The following is a 22926-nucleotide window of genomic DNA, read 5'->3' as shown; positions in this document are numbered from 1 at the left end:
AGGTAGATTTTGCTTTCATTTCTGCCCCTTACAGCCTCTTCTCAACACAGCAGTCTAAGTGATTTTGTTAAAAAAAAAAAAAAGCAGATCATTTTACCCCAATGTTGAAAGCCTTCTGATGGCTTTCCATTTATCCAAGCCAAAGCCCAAGTCTTTACAAAAAGTAGAGTGACTATATATTTTATTACCCAAACCAGAGCCCTGCTGAATGTTAAAGACTGACTACTATTAATTACCTCAGGACAATGAGTTTAAATTTGGGTTAGTCCAGACAAAATGATATGACTCTGTATAATCTGAACTTTCACTACATCTGTGACTTTGTCCACAGCTTTATCCCTTGACAGCAATAACCATACTTGGCCTCCCAGAGTTTCCCTTTTCTTGGTATGCTTTTCCTTCACAGATCCAAATGGTTCTCCTCTCTTCCTCAGACTTTGTTTCAAAGTCAACTTCTCAATGAAGACTTCCCTGGCCAACTCATCTAATATAGTGACCCTAACTAATTTTTCTGTCTTCCTTATTGCTTATTTCTCCCAATGGTACTTATTCACTTGCTAACATACTATATATTTTACTTCGTCTTCTCTTTTTTCTATCTCCTCTACTGGAATGTAAGGGCTATAAGAGTAAGAATTTTGTTTATTTTGTTCACAAGTGAGTCCATATAGGTTAGAAAAATATGTGACACATAAAAACCTTAGTAAGTACTTTTTAAATGAATGAATGAATACCTTGCCATTCTATCCCTATAAAGTATGCATTTCTTTTAAGATTGGACAATCAATCTTAGGACCATGAACATTAGATTTCTACATTTCAGCAGTGAAATAATGCTTATTAATACATAGCACAACTCGACTGGTATACATAATTATATAGAAATTAAATACCTTAACAGAAAATGAGTTATATAGGAAAGACAAGAAACCGCTTAATTTCCAAACCACACATGCCCCTTAATACATTCTGGTAGATTCTCCTGGGTAGGGTGTGACATTTCTCTCTGAAATCTCAAATAGATAACAGGATGATGATGACATCAACAACTAAAATCTCTGGGATGTGAGGCAAAATGGTCATAGAAACTTTAAATTTGCAGTAGTTGACCTGGTCCAACACAATCTTTTCTTGTATCTGTTACATGCATTTAAGTTAATAAATTTCCTTCTCGGGATGCCTGGGTGGCTCAGTTGGTTGGGTGTCTGCCTTTGGCTCAGGTCATGATCCCATGGTCCTGAGATAGAGCCCCACATTGGGCTCCTTGCTCAGCAGGGAGTCTGCTTCTCCCTCTGCCTGCCATTCCCCCTGCTTGTGCTCTCTCTTTTGCTATCTCTCTCTCTCTGTGTGAAATGAATAAATAAAATCCTTAAAAATAAATAAATTTCCCTCTCAGCATCACTTTAGCTACATTCTATAAATTTGAATATGTATTTCTGTAGCTTTTAAATTTTAATATGTCTTCATAATATTTATTCTTTATTTTAGCTTTTCATTATCTTTCAGATACTCATTCTGGGCTATATTTTCATTATCAGTTTCCAATTTTATTGCCTATGTCATATAAAATAGTTTATCTGTAGATTAGTTTTATGATTGTTGAGACTTTTTTTGTGGCTTATAGCGATTTTCTAAAATATTCCACATGGTTGGAAAGAATTCATGTTCATGTTTCTAAACGTCTGTTACTTTGAACTTGTTAACTTTATTGTTCAATATTCTATATTGTAATTGATTTTTTGTCTACTCTATCAATTTCTGACAGAGCTGTGTAAAATAACTCTTCATGATTTATTAATGTACTAATATCTTCTTGTCCAACTGTCAATATTTCTTTAAAATTTTTAAAGTTTTCTGGCTAGCTGCTCTGTCAGTTATCAATTTATTGCCTCTCAACTCCAAACCTACCCTTCACTGTCTGCTTGTAATTTTGGGACATTTCTCCCTTGCCAGATGGCATGATGTCAGGCTTTATCAGTAGAGGGCACTGGAGAAATATCAGAAGAGCTTCTTTTCCTGGTCCCCTTTGCTTTGCTTCTTTTTGCTCCTGTGGCACTGGGCTGGTGTGCAGGACACTTGAATGAAATTCACTCCCCACCTCTGGTCAATCCTGTCTCATCACCACAGATGGGTTTCCAGCAGCAAGTGGTATCCTTTAGGACAGTTTCTAGCGAGTTCTGTGGGTACCCAGGCAAGTTTTCCAGTGGTAAATTCCCAGTGGGCTTAGTAGCACCCACTGCTCCCACTGTTTGCAGCTTCTTGGCACCTCTCCTGGGAAGATAGCTATTATCCCAGCTGACTTCCCCTCCAGCAAATTTAACAGTACCCCTCCACAGGCAGCTTCCCATATTTGCATACCCAAGCTTATTGCATTATTCTCAATAGCCAAGAGGTGGAGCAGCCTAAATGTCCAACAACAGATGAATGAATAAAGAAAATGTTGATTTGAATATAATACAATATTATTCAACCTTAAAAGGGTGGTTGGGGGAAAAAGGGAGTTGTTCAATAAATATCAAGTTTCAGTTTTGCAAGATGAAAAAGTTCTAGAGCTCTGTTGCATAACAGTGTGCACATAGTTAACATTTTGGTACAGCACACTTAAAAATGGTTAGGATGGTAAATTTTATGTTGCATGTTTTTGATAACAATGCACAATTCAAATTAATATGTTTTATCTCAAGGAGTATTCAGAATCTACCTAGAGATTTTTTTCCCTAACCTTTCAGAATGCATTTTACTCAAGTCTAAAGATCCATGTCTGGCTTCAAGTATAAACAACTCTTAGCCATTATTCCTTTAAATATTGTCTCCTCCAAAATCTTTTCATTATCTCCTTCTGAAATGTCTTCTAGAAATACATGACTTATTCTATTGTCTCTGTTCGTGTTTCATTCAGCTTTTCCTGACGTTCATCTCATGGTACTTAATTCTGGGTGATTCTTTTGCAGACTTACTCTTTAATTCAGTAATATTATATTATATTTGATCCTTATGTTCTTAATTAGACCCAGCATGTTTTAAATTTTAGCAACTGTACTTTTCTACCAACTCTATTTTCTTTCTTATTTTCATTCTATTCAATTTTGTAGTTATATTTTCAGGCCCTTGTTTGATCTCTTTAATCACTTTAAGCATTATAATTTTATTTTATACTCTCTCTAAGTCTGTTCCATTATTTCAAGTTCTTGGGATCCTAATAAATATGCTGACTTTCCCTTATGGGTGGTTTATTTCTACATAAAAGGTTATTTGTTGGTAAGTTGTTTCATGTGTACTCATATTCAACAGTTTTTTAGTTTGTTTTCTGTTTCATTTTCTTTTGCTTTTTCTGCTGGAGTATCTTGTGTCATAAATTTCTCCTATGTCTTTGCTCTTACCTAGTGGTTTTGGAAGCCGTGGATGAGTTTTTATTTTCAGGTTTCACTTAAAGTTCCTATACTTTAGGAACAGGATGCCACAAAGGGTGTGTGCCTTTAGAACCCACATTCATGCAGTTCAAAGGTTGTTATTTTTTCACAGGTGATGTTTGTCCTCCTGCCCCAACTCCTATGAATTAAACAGATTCTCCTTTGCTCCTTCCCCAGGCAGAAGATAAAATTTTCCTCACCCCTTTTTGACAATTTGGGTAGCACTTGATTCCGACTTTACACAGGAGCCATGAGTTAAAGATTCCCACCAGCCTAAACTCGAAGTCATGTTTCCCAAACCTGGCTCCCAGCCCAGAAGGTCTAAATCTCCCTCTAAATATTCATGGGCCACTGTGATATCAGCTTCTCATTACCACAACTCTGGCTTTGAGTTACTTTTAATTCAACTAGGAATTTTTCTTTCTTTCTGTTTGTAACAGATACAAAGGTATACATAAACGTATAGCTAGCTCTCTAGATATTCCACCATTTCTGTGTATTTAGAAATAGAGAATTCCTTATGCATAAACTTCATCTTGCAGGTTGCTAAAAGTAGACCCAACATATCCATCTGCAGTTGCAAAAACTGAGGCACAGAATTATTAAGAGACTTGTTCACAGTTAGTAGCAAAATTTGACTTTGGACACCACACTTGTGACTCTAGATAGAGTTCCCCTTTGTTTTTACCACATAATGGTAGCTGAGACATACATCTTCCTTATAATGTGCCAAAACAGAAGTGGATAGGATCTTATCTATGAACTTTTTAAAATTTAGGCTATATAGACTCCAGAATCTACATAAAATAAGACAGGAAATGTTTCCCTGAGAATCCAAATTTTTGTTTTTAATGATCAAAAATCTTTACCAATATGCATATATTTGTATACATATAAAATTATTCATGTATATACAAATATATATGACATAAATAACTAACATTTGAGTACTTACCACATGCCAGACGTTTTTCAAGTTGCTCAAACTATACAATTCTCATGTTATTCTCACACTGACTTTTGGCAACCAATGATAAGCATGATTTGAAAGGAAAATATTTTTTTCTGCACTAATGCAGTTGTGAAATGACACGAATCCTGGTCCCCCATTTTTGGGGTTAATGTGACCCACAAAAGACAGCTCTCCTAATGCTGTCCAACATAAAGGAGAAAAATAGAAAAACTAGGAGAAGAAAAATCATCTTACCATAAAGGAGAAAACCAGTTTTTTCAACACTCATTCAGCTTTGGCTCCTAGATTAGAAAAGGGGCAAGATTTGGCTTGACTCCAGTGTGCTTCTTGCATTATTGAGTTGACAGGCCAAAAAGAAAAAAATATATATATGATTTTTCACCCTCCCATGTGTTTCCCCAAAGCTGCTGGGATTTCTAGAAACTCTGATTATCTTAAAATAATTCCAGATATCTAAGCAATAATGTTTAACTTCTCTCAATCTCTGCTACGGCTTATCTCATTTCTTCATTTGAAAATGTTTAGCTCACAGAACTACACAAGGTTTCCCAATGTTAATCCTATTAAGCCCAATCTTAAGACTCATAGAAACTGTGAACTGTGAAAGTGAGTGAACTTTGGGAAGTAACCCGAGTTTCATGGCCATACTTCTAAATGGCCTCACAGACTACCACAAGGCATCTTGTGCAGTGGAAGAATATTTCTCATTATACAGTACATGGAATAATAGTAACTGTGAAATCTAACACTTCTATTACTTTTCTTAAGCATCAAAATCATAATCAGGTATAAAAGCTTAAGATCTGGAATGCCGTACAAGAATAACACAAGAATGATTATGTACTATACTTATTAAAATATACATACATCTGATTTTTTCCAGTAAAAGGTATTAAGTAGTCTTTCCTATTACCATTTATTGAGTTATTACCATTTACCAAGTTTACCTTCCTACTGTATATATTTTCCCTTCTTACTCTATGTCAGTCACTTTATTTAATTTTATAACTTTATAAGGCTGGATAATGACTTTGTCCTACATTAGAGATGAGAAAAGTGTTCCCCCCCCCCCAAAAAAAGATTAGGAGTTCATCTAAGGTCACATGGCTTATAAATGATAGAATCAGTATTTGAATCTAATCAGTCTGACTTTAAAGCCTCAGTGATGCATAATGTTAGCCAATCAGATAAATCAAGTATACATATTTCATGATTTTATCAAGATAGCTGATACAACATTGTATGAAAACCATATATATTCCATAGCTACCACCAACCACTTGTTACTTACCAGTTAGCTAGAAAATAATAGCTAAGACAAAAATAATACCTGAAAATAAGATGATAAATTAGATCAAAACAAGAGTAATCAAAATAAAATACTATAAATCCCACTTCCTCCTTTTACTAGCTGTGTAAACTTGGGCCAGTTATTTGTCTCTTTATCTCAGTTTCCTTATCTGTATCATGAAAATAATAATAACACCTACTTCAAAAGACTCTTGTGAAGATTGAGATAATCCATATGAAGCCCTTATACTAGTTTTGCAGATAGAAAACAATCCGTAAGTGTTAGGATGCATTGTCACTATTGGTAGTTTTAGTATGTTTTTAAAAATACCACAAAGCATGTGAAGAAAAACTGAAATATAATAACTAGGCATATAATTAAATAAATAAACCCAGAGAAAGAAAATATTTTTTTAAAAAACTAGAAAAAAATAAATACTAACATAAAAGCAACAATGAAAGGAGCTAAGAAAAAATTAAGAGAGAGAAACTAAGACTTACAGTTAAGCTAATATTATGGGAAAACCCTTTTAAAATGCACAAATGTAAGATTAAAACTTCAATAAGCTAGGGGCACCTGGGTGGCTCAGTCAGTTAAGCATCTGACTTTTGGTTTCGACTCAGGTCATGATTTCATGGGTTGTGGGGTCAGGCTCCACATTCAGCAGGGAGTCTGCTTGAAATTCTTTCTCCCTCCCTCTCCCTCCCCCTCTGCTCCTCCCCCCCATTCATGTGCATTCTCTCTCTCTCCAGATAGATAGATAGATAGATAAATAAATAAATACATACATACATACTTTTAAAAAACTGAAATAAGCTAAAACCAGATTAAAATAAGCAAAAGTAATATTTCAGCATTTCAAACCTTTCTTCAGAACTCTTTGAGCTGGGATGTCTCACAGAGCTTACAGTCCCTCTTTTAAATGATAATAATGATTTGACCTTACATGTTTGAAAACCTCTTCATCATCACCATCATCATCATCATCATCATCATCATGGCAGCTAACACTTAACTAAGTTCTTGCTATGTGACAGGCAGTATTCTAAATTCACATTCATTACCTCACTTAATTCTCACCATAACACTATGAAGTTTGTATTCTTAATATCTCTGTTTCACAGATATGGAAACTGAGGAAGTTAATGAACTTGCCCAAGGTTAGACCTCTAGTACAGGACAGAATCAGGATTTCAACAGTCAAGTTCAAGGTAAGTAAAAACAGACATGTTGATAAGGGAGTGCTGAAAACTAGAACATTAAAGGAAAGAGACAGGCATTTAAAGAGAAATTTTGAAATCTTTATGATTTGTCAGGTAAACACCCTTATCATCGCTCCAAGAAACCTATTGTAAAGATCAATGTTATTTTTCAAGGGCTTAGCATCAGATTTGTGGTTTGGGTTTGATATAATGTGGTTTGGGATAAATGGGAATGTTCAGATTGGTCTTGAAATAACAGCATGACGACTCCACAAGACCTATTACATGAGGTCATACAAAGATTAATGAAGGTTGTCAGGGTATAACCACATATTAAAACCAAGATGTTTGCACACATTTTCCACCTCTCCTTCTTTATACATTAATCTCTATTTTAGAGTGAATAAAATTATGCAAGTAAAGATGACATGTTCTGTGATTTCATCAATAATATAAAGGAAGGCCTTTTGCTTTATGTTAAGCTCTAAACAAAGAGAAGAAGAAGGTCAAGGAGAGAAGGTATGGAATTGATTTCTTCCCTTTCTGGAATGAATCATGGGCAGAAGTTGCAAAGATAGGTGAAGAGGAGTTTTGTCAAAGCATTTCTGTATATCTTCAACCTCTCTGCCACATTTGTGTAACAGTGAAGAACAATGATAACAAAGGTTCTCACATTTAGTAAACAAATGTAAAAAAAAAAAAGTCTTCAGATTATAATGTAGGATATTTCCTTCTAGGAACAGGTTGCTCATCTAATAACTGAGTGAGTTTGTATTGTCATGGTATTTGGTAAAGTAAATTATATTTTTAGACAAGATCATATTCTCTACTTTGTCAAGAGTTAACTTTTGGAAAGGAATTTGCTTTGCCTTTATCAATATAGGGTCATGTAATTAATAATATAAGTTAGTAATGTTTCCTCTTCTTAAACTCTTCTTCATAATTACTTCTTATTTCTGTTTTGTGAAGTCAGTATTTGAAAGACAAAATGAAAAGAAAGATAATAAGATCATTTGATTCTTGGCTCTGTCATGTAAATGGACCATTTCCAAGTTTTCAAAATAATGTCTATTACTGTAATTAGGGCTTGGAAAGCTAATTCAGAGAATAACATTAAACTTAACCTTTTCCTGAACTGAACTGAACCTTTTGGGGTTCATAGGAATTCAGTTCACTTCTTGGAACCTTGAAAAAATATGCTGTTTTTAATTATAATGACTATCAGAAATAGTTCATTGTCATCATTCTATATTAACCAGGCATGTGTCAGACTAGCACAGTTCAATGCAATATTTCATGTTTCTTGCCTTTGACCTCCATCATCTTCCTCATGCTTAGTGTCTATAAGTGATTAATTGATACAATAGGACTGATGACTATAAATAACAATAATAAGATATGAAAGGTTAAGAACTTAAAACAATTTTAAAATTTTAGGAAAAAAATGAGTTTGTATAACCTAAAAGAGGACAGGACTTCTCAAAATAGTTGATAGGCTACCCCACTCCCTGGGTATAGAGAGGCATGCTCATTGTGTGACTGTTCATTTTTGCCTGGATGATTTTAATGGCTTTCATTTCCAACTTGGAATTTTACTCCTAGGACCACATTCTGAAATTTTTATTCAAAATAACCCCACTTCTGAAATCCCCCTTATGATTTCAACTTCTTCTTTTCCCACATCCTCTCTCATATAAAAATTGTTGTTTAATCTCATTATTGTCTTGTGGTATTTGACCTAGCTAGTTGATATGATGGCAATGATGATTTTTACGCAGAATTTTATATATAGTTCCTCATTTAATATTCAAAGGTAGGTATTTTAATTTTTCCCTTTTGACAAATGAGAGAATACCACTTAGAGAGGCTGAATTGATCTGCAGTGTTCTCTCTATGCAATAGTCTGCCTAACTATAAAGTTTATGTTCTTTTCTTTTCTTTTTTTTTTTTTAGATTTTTAAAATTTATTTATTTGAGAGAGAGAGCACAAGCAAGGGGGAGAGGCAGAGGGAGAAGGAGAAGCGGACTGCCTGATGAGCAGGGAGCCCCACAGAGGGCTGGATCCCAGGGCCCTGAGATCAGGACCTGAGCCAAAGGCAGATGCTTAACTGACTGAGCCACCCAGGCACCCCCAAAGCTCATGTTCTTAATTACCACACAATATGCCCTCTGTCTTCTTTACTTTCATCCCTATCCATACCCATGTCACAATCAGGTCACCAATACAGTCTGTAATATCTTTCTCTTGAGTTTTTGGAAGACCCAATATTATACTACTTTCAAATCCTAGAACAACCCATTTGTTTTCTCTGCTTTTGCTCTCAGCTTCTGAGAAATGTTAAAGAAAATTAAGTGCCTGTGATCAAAGACTATATTATAAAAATATTATTTCAAACTTCAATTAGAGCCTTAAATATACATAGCAACATTTTCACTAATTTTTAGGTTACTTCCCTTTCTCATGCTTCACTCAAGCTGCCCAGAGTCCATACAAGTCTCTCAAGGCCTCCAATTCCGCACCAACTTTTTGTAACCTTAGAAGAACTTGCATTCTTTGAAAGAAAGAAAGTAAAGAAAGAAATGAAAGAAAGAAAGAAAGAAAGAGAGAAAGAAAGAAAGAAAGAAAAAAAGAAAGAAAAAGAAAGAAAAGAAAGAAAGAAAGAAAGAAAGAAAGAAAAAGAAAGAAAGAAAGAAAGAAAGAAAGAAAGAAGAAAGAAGAAAGAAAGAAAAAAGAAAGAAAGAAAGAAAGAAAGAAAAAGAAAGAAAGAAAGAAGAAAGAAAGAAAGAAAAAAAGAAAAGAAAAAGAACACATTTAAATTTAAAAGTCTATAAACTTTCTTTCTTCCTCTAAATCTCAAAGTAGTGGACATCAAGAATTCTTGACTTCTTCAACTTACTTAATTGTAGCAGAATTTTGGGTTTTGTGAGCAGCTTTTTTTTTTTTTTAGAAAAGGACAATGATATTTATTGGATTCTCCAAAGGAGTCTGTGATCCAAAAGGTTATACAGAATTGACCTAAATCTTCACCCTTTTAGTGAAGGAACACATGAACTTCTCTCAAATTTAGAATTATTATATCTTACTGGGAAATTGGTGCTTTTTATCTTTATGAAATACCTATTTTTTTAACTTTAATAATGCTTCTTGGTTTGAAGTACACACACACACACACACACACACACTAATGTATATATACAAACTTGTTTTGGTTTTCCAAAGCTGATGAAAGACATCAAGCCCTAGATACAGGAAGTGCTATGACCCCTAAATAGTATGAGTACAAAGAACATCATGTTATCACTTGGGCAGCTTGTCTGGTTGTTTTCAGCAGAAAGTTTGTTCTAACTAGATCATCGCTATGAATTTCTTCCAACATTAACCCTGCCATCTATCCTTTTCATTCATTCATGATTCTGATGTTTTTTCCTCTACTTTATCTTTATCAGGCATTTTCTACTATAGCATCTCTCCATTAGGTAAAATATTCTTAAGTCTTACTTCATCAAAGTCACCAAAGTCTTTTCTCATAATTGCTGAGCCAATGGCTTTTAGTCTATGATCAAGTGGACTTACATGCATGAGTTGATGCTCTTGATCCATCTCTCATTTGTTAAACCCATTCATCCGTTGGTTTCTTTGACTCTGTCTGCTCTTGTTTCTTTCTTTATTTTTTTTTAAGATTTTATTTATTTATTTGACAGAGAGAGACACAGTGAGAGAGGGAACACAAGCAGGGGGAGTGGGACAGGGAGAAGCAGGCTTCCCGAGGAGCAGGGAGCCCGATGCGGGGCTTGATCCCAGGACCCTGGGATCATGACCTGAGCCGAAGGCAGACGCTTAACGACTGAGCCACCCAGGCATCCCATGTCTGCTCTTGTTTCTCTTCTTACCTCTCTAAATACCCTTTGTCATCCCCTCTTCCTATACGTATCTCTAAAATTTGGTTTTCTTATGGTTCTTCCCTCAGTCAACTTTACTTCTTACTATATCCTCCACTAAATGGCTACATCATCACATACAACTTTTAAATGAATAATTTTTAACTGTTGTTCAATTCTTTCTTCTGTTATAAGTCTCAGTTTCCAACTAACTCATGAAAATTTCAGTTTTATCATTAACTATTTCATCTTTAAAAGACCCCAAAGAACAATCTTTCCTCTGTTTCTTCTACCAAACTGGTCATATTTATCATACACGAAGGGTTCCATATCTCATTTCATGATATAAAACATCAAGCCCCCAAATGTGGGTTCATTTTGAACCTCTCCCTTTATTTTTCCTGTCAGATCTTGTTTCTGCACACTACTCAAATCCCAATTTGAATTCTGAAAGTCATATCCTAATTTCTCTTCCTACTTTTTTCAGTCTAAAAGGTAAGAAAAAAGAAGTGGTTCACATTTACTGAATGCTTGTAGAGTTGCTACAAACTATAGTTATTATCTCATTTAATCCTCATAACAAACTAGTGAGATAAATATTTTCATCATTATTTTAGAGATGGGGAAATTGAAACTAATAAAGATGAAGTAATCTACCAAGGCTGCATAACTGAAAAATGGAACAGTGGATTTGAACACAGGGAGTTTTGGCTGTTAGCAACTATGCCTATTTCCCATGCTTTGTGACTTCATTCTTATAATAGCTTCATAAGTGGTTCTCTAGCTCTACACAGCCCTTTTTAATCAAACTTCCTGATTCTCACAAGTCATTTTTCTGAAGATAAATCTTATATTCCACCCTTGTTTAAAACTCATTTTGATGGCTCTTCATTGCTCTCAGAATAGAACGACATTCTGATATCATCAAGTCTTGCCCAGTTTAATTCCCCCCATTTTGCTGCCACTCCTCCCCCTGCCAATATTCCCAATAATCTCATGTATCAATCCCCTTTCTGAACTTTCATCTATACTTTATTCACCTATATCCTTCCCCCTTTTTTTGACCTATCTCCTAATTATATGTCTCTGTTCAAATATTGATTCCTCTATGAAGCTCTCCTCCTGATTTTCCTCACATTTCTCAAAATGTTATCAATACAGTATCAACAAGTATTAGTTATAGCTGTACACATTTGTCTATTTAATGTCACTGCTACATAGTATAATGACATTATATATTTTTAAATTAATATATCTATTAAGGAGCAATGAATATATGCCAGTGAGAATTCAGAGTAGACTTGTAGTATATTCTGGGCCAGTGAACATTACTAGACCTCAGGGCAAATGCAGTACTCTGTCCCACAACAGCACTTAGTAAGTGTGCTCTGCACCTTGTATGTTTTATTGCACTGAGACCTCTCTTTATGCCAATTATTCTGTGTTCTTATGGAGAGTTTTGATTCATATGGTTGACAAAAGCTGTACAGATAATAATTCTAGGCCTGCCAAAAAGAAACAAAGGAAAAGTTTCATGTTGTATGTTAAAATGAGATTTTTACAGAAATTGTGTTTTTTTCAAAGATACTGTCAAAGAAATATAAAGTCAGTAACAGCAGCATCTAAGAAGCAGCAGGACTTTGATATTATGGAAAGTATCATAAATATAACTCCATCCTGGGAGGATACAAAATAATTATATGAATGGTAGTCAGAAAAATAATGGCTAGACATATGTTAAGACTTCTGAATATTTAAAGAGACTTTTAAAAATGACTGACAATTCTTAATGCCAAGAATGCATCTCCATAGGGACAGGACAATAATGACTCTATAGTATTAAGTAAAAACCCATACTTTGTTCGTGTCTATTTTTTCAACATTTCGCATAGTATCAGGCACTGTGTATGAGCTGAACAAGTTTTTTAAAGTAAGGTCATATAGGGATGTGAGAAGAGAAGAGGGTAGGGAAGCACAGTGGTATGCATGTGGCTTCTGGATTTACAGTACCTGGTCCATGTCCCAGTTCTACCACTTACTAGTTCTGTTCCTCTATTTTCTTTCCTTCAATATCCTCTTTTAAATATTAGACAGTTCGCAGTTACTATAGTACCTATTCATAGGATTGTTGTTACAACTGAATGATATAATGCATATAAAAGTGTTTAGTGTAGTTCCTGACACAAAATAAGCATACATTAAATTTTGTTGTCTTCTACTTTTACTAAGACCACTGCCCAAGGAAACAAATATTCAAAACACAGGTAAAAGAGGGGGTAGTGTGGAAAAGAAGCCTGCAAAAGAAATTGAAGAGAAGTGGCTATGTGCGCACACATATGCACACAGGAATACACAACCATGGGACCCAAGGGAAAGGTGTTTCCAAAGGAAATGAGTCAATAGTACTGAATATGGCCAAGAAACCAAGAAAGATAAGCAATGGAAATTGCTCCTGAATTTAGAGAAAAGGTTTTTGTTGATCTCGGAAACACTAGTATAAAACCAAGAGCATAGATGAATGAAAGAAAGCAAAGAAGGAGAGGTAGGAATAATAGACAATTCTTTCAAAAGTTTTAGTCTGAAAGAAGAGAAATAGAGTGATAGCTGAAGGAGCATGGTGGACAGACTGAGGGTGTTGTTAGTTTGTAAATGGGAGAGACTATTAATAGATGGAGTATCTTTATGAAATGAATGGTTAACCTAATTGTCTTTTAAAGTATAATAAAACACTTGTCTTTCCCAGATATAGATGATATATAGATATAGATATTTTTGTCTCCTGGTTTGAATAGGTGGTTTAAATATATATATATTTATATATGTATGCATATATATATTTATAAATACATATATTCAAAATATTCAAAGAACCCAAGAGATGGAAAGGCTATAGAAGCCAAAAATTAAAGAATTCCAAGGACACATATTTTCACATTTCACATTTCCACAAAAGGGTATTTTGAGTGGGAGCCACTTGCAGATAAAAGCAAAAAAAGGACTACATTAAATAACAACGAGTGGGCCAATGGTTAATGTGTGGATTGTGTGAATAACCATCACACTTGGTTTACTCTCCTTTTTCATGGCTTTCGAATACAGTGGAAACCATGAGCAACAATACCATCAAAAAGCCATGCACACCTAAAATTGAGAAAAGTTCTATCAGAGACTTCAAAAATCACAGCAATGGAAACTCTAGGCATCAACATGATAGTAATAGTAAATATCAATATCAATAATTATTTTAGTATTAGAATTAACAGTATTTGTATTAATACTATTAATAATGGCAACATTAAGTATCAGTAACATTAATGTCAATAATAGTAATAAACTTCAAGCCTTGCCTGGCAACAGTCATATCCCGCCTTCTGAGGATGTATAGCTAGAGTATCCATATACAGTGGGCACATGATGTAGGAGGCAAGGGCATCTGGTAGGACAGATATATTTTATAATACAAGAATAAGTCTAGACTAGGCAGCATCTCAAAAACTTTCAAGTCCTCTACTTATCCAAAGGCTCACTCAATGGAAGGCTTTCCCAATCCAACTTATATAAACCAAGGAGAGTGGTGAAGGTAGCAGCGGCAGGAAGCACAAGGGATTTATTCATAAGAATATTTAATAGCAAAAGTTCTCTGTTTGTCCCTCTCTACATATGCTGAATGACAGAATGGATTAGTGCTACTTACAACAATAAATTTGCAACTCATTTTTTAGCCACGTATGGAGCTAATGATATATCCAGAAGATTAAGAGTAATGTTTACACTGCTTTTCTTTAATCATTTCACAAATATTTGTTGGGACGTTTAGAAAAATTAGAAACTATAGGTTTGCCTGGTTTTGCCGAGCTATAAGCTTTGGAGTGGATCCCACTGCTGCGTTCAGGTTTTATGAGAAAACAGCCAGATTCAGGGTGAGTCCTGAAGGTTGATCCATCATAAAACTTACTCCCACCTCCTTCTGTGAAAGGCTTACTGGAGAAAAGCTTAAATAAGAAGGAAGCTGGAAGGTGGGGGTGGGCAGAGGGTAGAGGTGGTGGGGGAGCAAGTACAGCTGTGGGTCATTAACAATAATCACAGCCCGCCAGCATGAAAGGAAGCAGAGCGTGAGTATCCCCTTTTTTCCTTTCCCTGTTAGAAGCCATCTGGACAAGGCAGTTTCGAATAAATGCTAGTAAGGGAATTTTATTCTATCTGACTTTATTTAAAGTCCTGGTGTAGACCACGCCTTTGCTTTGGCTTTGGCTTTGAAAGTTGGGACTGAGAAACCCCAAAATAAAAGCACACCTCTGGGTTTGCAGCATGACCGACTGGTGTTGTCCTAAATGAAAGTTCACAGCAGAATGGGGAGCTTATTCTCTGCACTGGATGATGGAGAGGAGAGTGCCTCACTGCAGTGGCCCAGGGCTCAGGGCCAAGCTGCATTCTGTGTGGGGTTGACTGGCCAGCACTATCTTTGCTGTCTGGTAGAAATGTTAATGTGCTTATAATTGCCTCTTTACTTAAAAATCCAGCCCTAGTATTTATTTAGAAATAAAAGAAACTGAAGGAAATATTTTCAAGGGAAAAAAAAGGAAGAAAGAGCACAAACTCCCAAATTTCTTTTGGAGTATAAAATCTACTGGTGGCTTTGCTTTTCTCTTTTGTCTAAAAAGTTTTCTTTGTCCCATTCACCAAGGTCATTTTATGTGAAATTTTAAGTTAAAAATATCCAAGCAATTATAATTATTCACTTAATGCATGGAGCAGGACCCTACTACTTTACATTTATTTATCATCTTTTTTTTTAATTTATTTATTCATGAGAGAGAGAAAGAGAAAGGCAGAGGGAGAAGCAGGCTCCCTGAAGAGCAGGGAGCCCAATGCAGGACTCAATCCCAGGCCCCTGGGATCATGACCTGAGCTGAAGGCAGATGCTTAACCAACTGAGCCACCCAGGCACCCTACATTTATTTACCATCTTTGAAATTGTTATTATACTTTGGTGATTCTCTAGAAATATATTCAGTCAAAACAATCTATTTGTTTGAAAGCATTGATTTCAATTGGCCAATTTCTTCTTACAGAAAAGTGATGTGTTCCTTTTTGAAAATCACACAACATAATACTTTATAATGAAATCACATAGGATTTTTGGTAGCCTCTTATTAGGAATGGAGTTGCTCTCTTATTGTATTTTAGAATAATTTGTGAGTTTGACATTGAGAACCTAATGATGTGGTGGAAATTATTTAAATAAAATAAGGATAAATAGGAACACTCAAAATTAGTCCTTGAACTTCTCATAAGTTACATATTGGCACAAAGTTGTTAACCATAAAGCAACATTTTTGAGCCAATGAATAAAGAACAGGATGCTCTATTATGGCATAGATGCCCACAAATAGTCAAACATGAGAAGTCCAGCTGGCAAATGTTGTATAACCCTAGTCAAAAACTTAGGCATTCTCACCCAAAAGAAATACTATTAGTCCCCAAAGGAATGCCATCTGCCTTTTTCTTGAGCATGTAATATACATTTGAGATTAGAAAAGTAGGATTGCAGACGAGTAAAGGTTGTGACATTAAGAAGGAAAGATGATATTTTACATATTTTTACCCAGGAAACAGTTTCTTTGTAACATCTTCTGCTTTATGTTATTTTATAGTGTGCTTATTGTATAATCTAGCATTTTAAAATAGTATACATCTGGTGGACATAATATGTATTTGGTAGAGAAAAAATAAAGCAAATAAAATTTTATGTTTTTCTTTTTTAGACATTACTTAGAAGGATAGATTTTTGTTGTTGCTGTTTTGGTTGTAGCAGTAAAAAAAAAACACTTAAAATGTTATTTTCTTTATTCTTATTTGATGTATTTATAAAGTTATAAATTTAGCTCTGTTTAAACTGATCAATCAAGACATGAGGCTAGAAAGCTGCTAATTCTGCCTTGATGTTCAAAACCTTTTTGTGTGAAGGTTGACTCAGTGAATTATGTCAGTTAGATTTTTTTCCTCAAGATCTAACTGGAGCTTGGTTTACAAAACTCAAAATGAATCCAACAAAAATAAGCTGAAAAAAGACTAGCTGTCCTCATTTGTCCTGCTGTCCTCTTTTCAAGCTATTTTTTTCCTTTGGTGGTAAAGTTTTTACTTTGGGGTTTCTAAAATGCCATAGCTGGCTGTATTTACATTTTGAATACCTAGTCATGTGGAAGTTTTAATTCTCTATTGACACAGCTTTGAGTGACGTGTTTCTTTGAGAATGGTCCAAATAGAATGTTCTGGATTCACAAACAGCTGATGCTACCCCTTATGTGTAAAATGGAAAAGAAAAAAAAAAAAGAAGTCTTCACAAAAACAGAATGGTTCCACTGCTGCCAGAATAATCTGTGTAACTAAAGGTACAGACTCGTTTCAAAGACAATGTTGTTAGACTCCTTTATTCAGTTCCTGTTGTAGTGGCTTCCCTACCAGAGACAGAATGACAAAAATGAATTGTCATTGTCAAGAGATGTTGCGGCAACATGACAGGATATAAGGAAAGGACATCGCCTTCAGAATCACCTAGGGAAGCTTTTCTTGGAGGAAAAGGCCACCTGGAGGCCATTGAAGGGACTTTGTTAATAAAGTAAATACAGCACGAGAAGCTCTGTCCAGAAAAAGAAAACAACACCAAAAATCTGAGAGTTACCAATGAATTTAAAGGGGTAGCCTTTCTGAGTCTCTGAGGTAGCTGTTACCAGACTCATCAGTATCACTGTTTCTTGGGGCGGTTTCCAACCTGAGCAGCTGCTGCATCTAAACTGAAATAGTTGATGGCTACAGCTGAAAACCTTTCTGCGCAGCTATGTTTTGAACCAGAGGCTGGAGATTCACTTTTCCCTGAAAAACTACTGTGAAAGAGCTCTAGCCTCCATTCTGAATCCCATGTCCAATCTTCATGGACATTCTCACTTTCTATGCCCTGCCCTCCTGCTGACTGAAATTCACATTCCAGTTTCTGTGACTTCTTTCAGGGAGACTCAGAATCCTTGCTTCCATGTTTTGAACATGTAATGATTATCTACTTAAAACCTTCCCTTGGGTGTTTAAAAAAAACACCTCAAAATATCCAAAACAGAGCTTTTGATTATCTTCTGAGTTGCTGCTGATCCTAATCTTTCACATCTCAACAAACCACTAGCCCTCTACTGTCATCTCAAGGAGGCATCCTTGATTTTTTATCTTCTCTCAGGCCTTACATCCAATTCATCACCAATCCCTACTGGCTCTACTCCAGAATATATCTTGAGTTCATCCATCTCTACTGCTATCTCTATAGTTACACCCCTCAGCATAGATAAATGTAGTAGCTTCTGCACTGGTCTCTCTGCTTCCTCTCTTGTCCTTCTACAACTTACAATCATATAACATTCAGAGTGATTATATAAAAATATGCACCATATAATCACCTCCCTTTGCTTAAAAGCCCTCAGTGTCTTCCCACTGCTCAGAATAAATCCAGCCCCAATACTGTAGCCTACAAGACTCTACATGAAACTCCTCTTAACTTACCTCTTCACCTTCATTCTCCCTCTTGCTCATTTTGTCACAGCCACACTGGTCTTCCGTTTCTATAACAATGCCAAACACGTTGCTTCCTTAGATCCTATGCATTTCCAGGAATTGAAAACAATCAGACCAGGAGACCAATCAGACTCTGTGCAGCTACCACACTTTTGTCTTTTCTTTCCCCCTAGCTTCTGAGCACACTGTTCTCAGGCACTGCTCTCTCTATTATCACTAGTGCTTGTATTTTCATTATATTTAATGCCCTTATTCTGAGTTTTCATCCTCCTTTGGCCTTGCTGAAACAATGGATGTTCTTATATACTTCCACCGTTCAGGAATTATTTCTATGTGTTTTGAGGGAACTTGATGGCTCTTGATATCAGAGGTAACTTACCATGATAAGAATTATGCTGCCAGAGCTGCTGGGTTTTATTCCAAGTTCTGTCACTTATTATATGACCTTGAGAAAATACCTTAAAATCTCTAAGACTCAATTCTCTCAGTTATAAAATGAAACAGCTACCCGGTGGCATAACGCACATAATGTGTTCAGCACAGTTCCTGGCACAGAGTGAGCATTAAATAAATATAACCTATAATTATAATATGGTTCAAAGGGCAACTTTGGAAGAAAAAAAAGTACTACTGTGCATAATCACAAGAAATCCCAAAATCATTACTGTTTGGAATGGGAAGAATGAAGAAGAAAACTTTCCAAGGCAATCAAAACCCATTTATTCAGCCATTGTGTTTTATTGTCTCTTAAACTTGAACTCCAGGTTGATTACAATTTGCTCTCAAAACAAATGCCTTAAACTAGTGAATGCCAAAAAGCCAAATTTTCCCCAGGCTATCATTGTGATAAATTTAAAATGTGCTCTGAGAGAGAGATACATTGACCCAAATTCATTGAAGTAGTTCTAATTATGCTGTTGTTTATTACTATGACAAGTGTTTTGACCGTAGGATTGATATTAGAAACAGAGTTTGTTTGACAGTTATTAACTTGCCATAAATTTTTAGAAGAATGTGGGTTGTGTTAAACCTGCAGGCTCATTTTTAAAAAGCTGCAAGAAATACATAGATAATCATTTTTACTTAAAAGGGTTTAAAAGGATAAAAATATTTTTTGTTTTTTTGGGTGGTTGTTTTTTATAATGAAAAGAGACAGGGTTAACTGTTCAGAGGCTGAGATAAGCAGTATGCCTACAGGCTTCCAGGAACCCTGAGAGAATGACAAATGGCCTCCAGGAAGCAGATGGCAGAATGCTAGTGCATTGAAAAGATGGGAGGGGGTTCAAGGTAAGCAAGTAAAAAGGTGCCAGAACTCAAACAAACAAACAAACAAACGTCTTTTTTTTTTTTTTTTTTGATGGTTTCCTTGGAGCATTGACCACTTGAATGCTACAGAGAATTCTCTCAGGGGTTTGGCCCCAACAGAAAGAAAGAGAGAAGGGGAGAAAGAAAAAGAGAGGGAGAGAAAGAGAGGGAGACCGGAGGGAGGGAGGGAGGAAAATGTACATACTACTGAATACATTTCTTTGTTTATTTTTACGTTTATTTATTTATTTTTAATAATCACTCTACCCAATGTGGGGCTCAAACTCACAACCTTGAGATCAAGAGTGACAGTCTCTTCTGACTGAGCCAGCCAGGCACCCCTCTTAGTGCTCTTAAAAGATAGGAAGGGGAAGGAACTGACAGACCCCTTTGTTATTCACAAAGATGTGGGGAGTGTTGGCTGAGGTTCAGCCAGGACTGAAAGGCCACAGCACTCAGCGGGTAACCTTCCCTAAGACACCACTCGCTCTCCCAAGGTGGTGAAACTGATGCTGACTGCAGCTCCCATTATTGTCTGAAATTTCATTTTTGAATCTAGACACGAGCCTTCATTCCCATTTCATTAAATGTGCTAAAAAAAATTACCTAATTTAAAATGGTAACATAAACATAGCTTTCATAACATTCTTCTATTTTTCCCTTTATAATTTCTTTCTTCCCACAAGGTCTTGTTTTCAGCTACAAATAAACTTTCATACATGCTAGAGAAGTGTTTCTCAAGGTGGGATTCAATAATCTGTAACATCGGAATCACCATGGGAACTGGCTAAACATGCAGATTCCTAGGGCCCTACCCCAGACCTACTGATCCAGTTAGGTCCCCTCTATAATTTGAGAACTAGTGAGTTAAAAAAAATAAACAAGTCCTAAAGATCTGAAGTCTCAGAACAGCAGGATCTATGTCTTGTTCATTTTTAAACTCTCAAAATGCTGAGCAGAGTGGCTGGCATATAAAATGGAAAAAATAAATGTTGGTCAAATAAAATGAATTAACAGCAGTTGAATTTCAGGCACCCTTATCGATCAGTTGGTTCTCCCTGTGGCTCAGAAACATTCTCCAGCCTGACCTGTCTACCAAGTAGTTCCAGAGACATGGAGGTCTGCGAGTGCGGACAGCTACTTTATAGTAATGCTCCAGGGTCCCAGTTAAGTAATAACTGTGAGCCCTTACTTTCTCATGACTTGCAACATGAATACTGTAGTAACTCCCTGAAGCACAGTCCCACAGAAAGGAAGAGAGCTGCTTGCAAGGGGAGGCACATTCAGTTTCAAATATGAACAGTTGATTGGGGAGTTCTTATTTGATCTCAGAGGAATTAGCTAAGTACTTAGTTGTACATTTCCGTAAACTGCTGCTTCCTATGGGAGGATTTCTGTATAGCTTACTTTTTATAATTTTCATCTAAGGAATTTTGTCAGTTACTCTTGGCTCTCAGATATATGCAGTTTAACATCCAGTATAGTATTACCTAATAGGAAAATGTTTCAATCTGCAACTGATTTACCAATAGAAATGTTAACACAAACCCAGTGGCTGATCTTACATTTGTGTAGCACTTTATAGGTTTTTTCAAGCATGCTCATAAATAAGAGTTACCATTTCAAGGTAGAATCACTGCAATATAGTTGGTGCAGCTAGGACACAACTGGTATCTTTTATCTTCCTCTGCCATTATCCATTCTAATTTCCCCTTGCCCTCAGCTATACCCTCTATTGTTCTTACTGGTTTACTTGGTGGTGTGACCCAAATCCCCATTCTTCATGTCACCAGGACCAGATCAATATTCCTATGTATAGAATGTGCTGTGTCATGTACCAAAAGAGGCCTACCAAACATTATGCTTCCTTTTTTTGCAGTATGGAATGCAATTTGTCTTTTACTTTGGAGGGATGTTCCAACATACTCCAAACATGGAAGTCCTAAAAAACATACTGTAATGGCAAACCCCAGGATTTTCATAGGGTTTATTTTCCACTCTCTAAGCTTGTTGTCTTCTACCAAAGCCTCCAGATTACCAGTCACCTCTTACTCCTCTTGCCGGATCAGCATGATGTCACTGATTTAATGAATCAATGAGATACTCTGTGGAATATCTAGATTGCCCAGACCTATTTAGACTATATCAGGACAGAGAACAGGAGAAACACTGTGAACATATATTATTGTCTATTCCATGTATGGGTGAATTTTTTCTGATCCTTTTTCCTAATTAAGATAGAAAAGAGCACATGTATGCAGTGAATGAATTACTACTGTGTCCCTGAAGTCAAATTAATCTGTTTTAGCAAAAATATTACCTTTGGCATGGCAGACTCCTACCAATTTATCTACCCACTTACCAAAATCTGTAAGTAGTGGTAATCTTAGGTAATGGTTGGGAAAATAATGTCTGTGATTATAGATAATGGTAATCTTTGTTAATCCTTCCTTGTTCCACTAGATCTCTTATGTTCTCTTCAAGGATATAATCCCAGCAATTCTTCTCCTCTTACATCAACATTTCTTTCTCATTATCATTGCCATTAACATATAATATAGATACAAGCCCTTACTTTTCTCTTCCAGTTTGCTTGAGAAATAATTGATACCACCATATAAATTTAAGGCATAAAGCATGATGATTTGATTTACATATATTATGAAATGCTAACATTCGTCATCTCATATAGATACAATAAGAAAAGAAATAATAGAGAAACGAAAAAAAGTCTTTGTGATGAGAACTCAGGATTAACTCTCTTTCTTGTTTCTTAATGTGTTTATTGCTATGAACTTCCCTCTTAGAACTGCTTTTGCTTCATCCCATATATTCTGGTATATCATATTTCCAATAGCATTTGTCTCAATAAATTATTAATTTCCCTTTTAATTGCTTCTTTGATCCATTGGTTGTTCAGGAGAGTGTTGCTTGATTTCCATGTGTTTGTGAATTTTCCAATTTTCCTCTTGTCACTGATTTCCAACCATTGTGGTTAGAGAAGATACTTGGTATGATTTCAATCTCCTTGAATTTGCTAGAACTTTTTTTTGTGGCCTAACACATGGTCTATCCAGAAAATGTTCTATGTGTGTTTGAGAAGAATGTGTGTGTTCTGCTGTTGTTAGATAGAATGTTTTGTATATGTCTGTTAGGTCCATTTGGTCTCTGGTGGTGTTCATTCCATTGCTTTCTTATTGATTCTCTGTCTGGATGACTTATATCTTGTTTTAGCTCTGTTAGATTCTGCTTTATATACTTAGGTGCTCTGACGTTAGGTGCATAAATACTTATAATTGTTATATATTC

Source organism: Zalophus californianus, chromosome 10, assembly GCF_009762305.2.
Source record: "Zalophus californianus isolate mZalCal1 chromosome 10, mZalCal1.pri.v2, whole genome shotgun sequence".
Lineage (NCBI taxonomy): Eukaryota > Metazoa > Chordata > Mammalia > Carnivora > Otariidae > Zalophus > Zalophus californianus.
The sequence above is the reverse complement of the archived record's forward strand: the minus strand, read 5'-3'. Positions refer to the sequence as shown.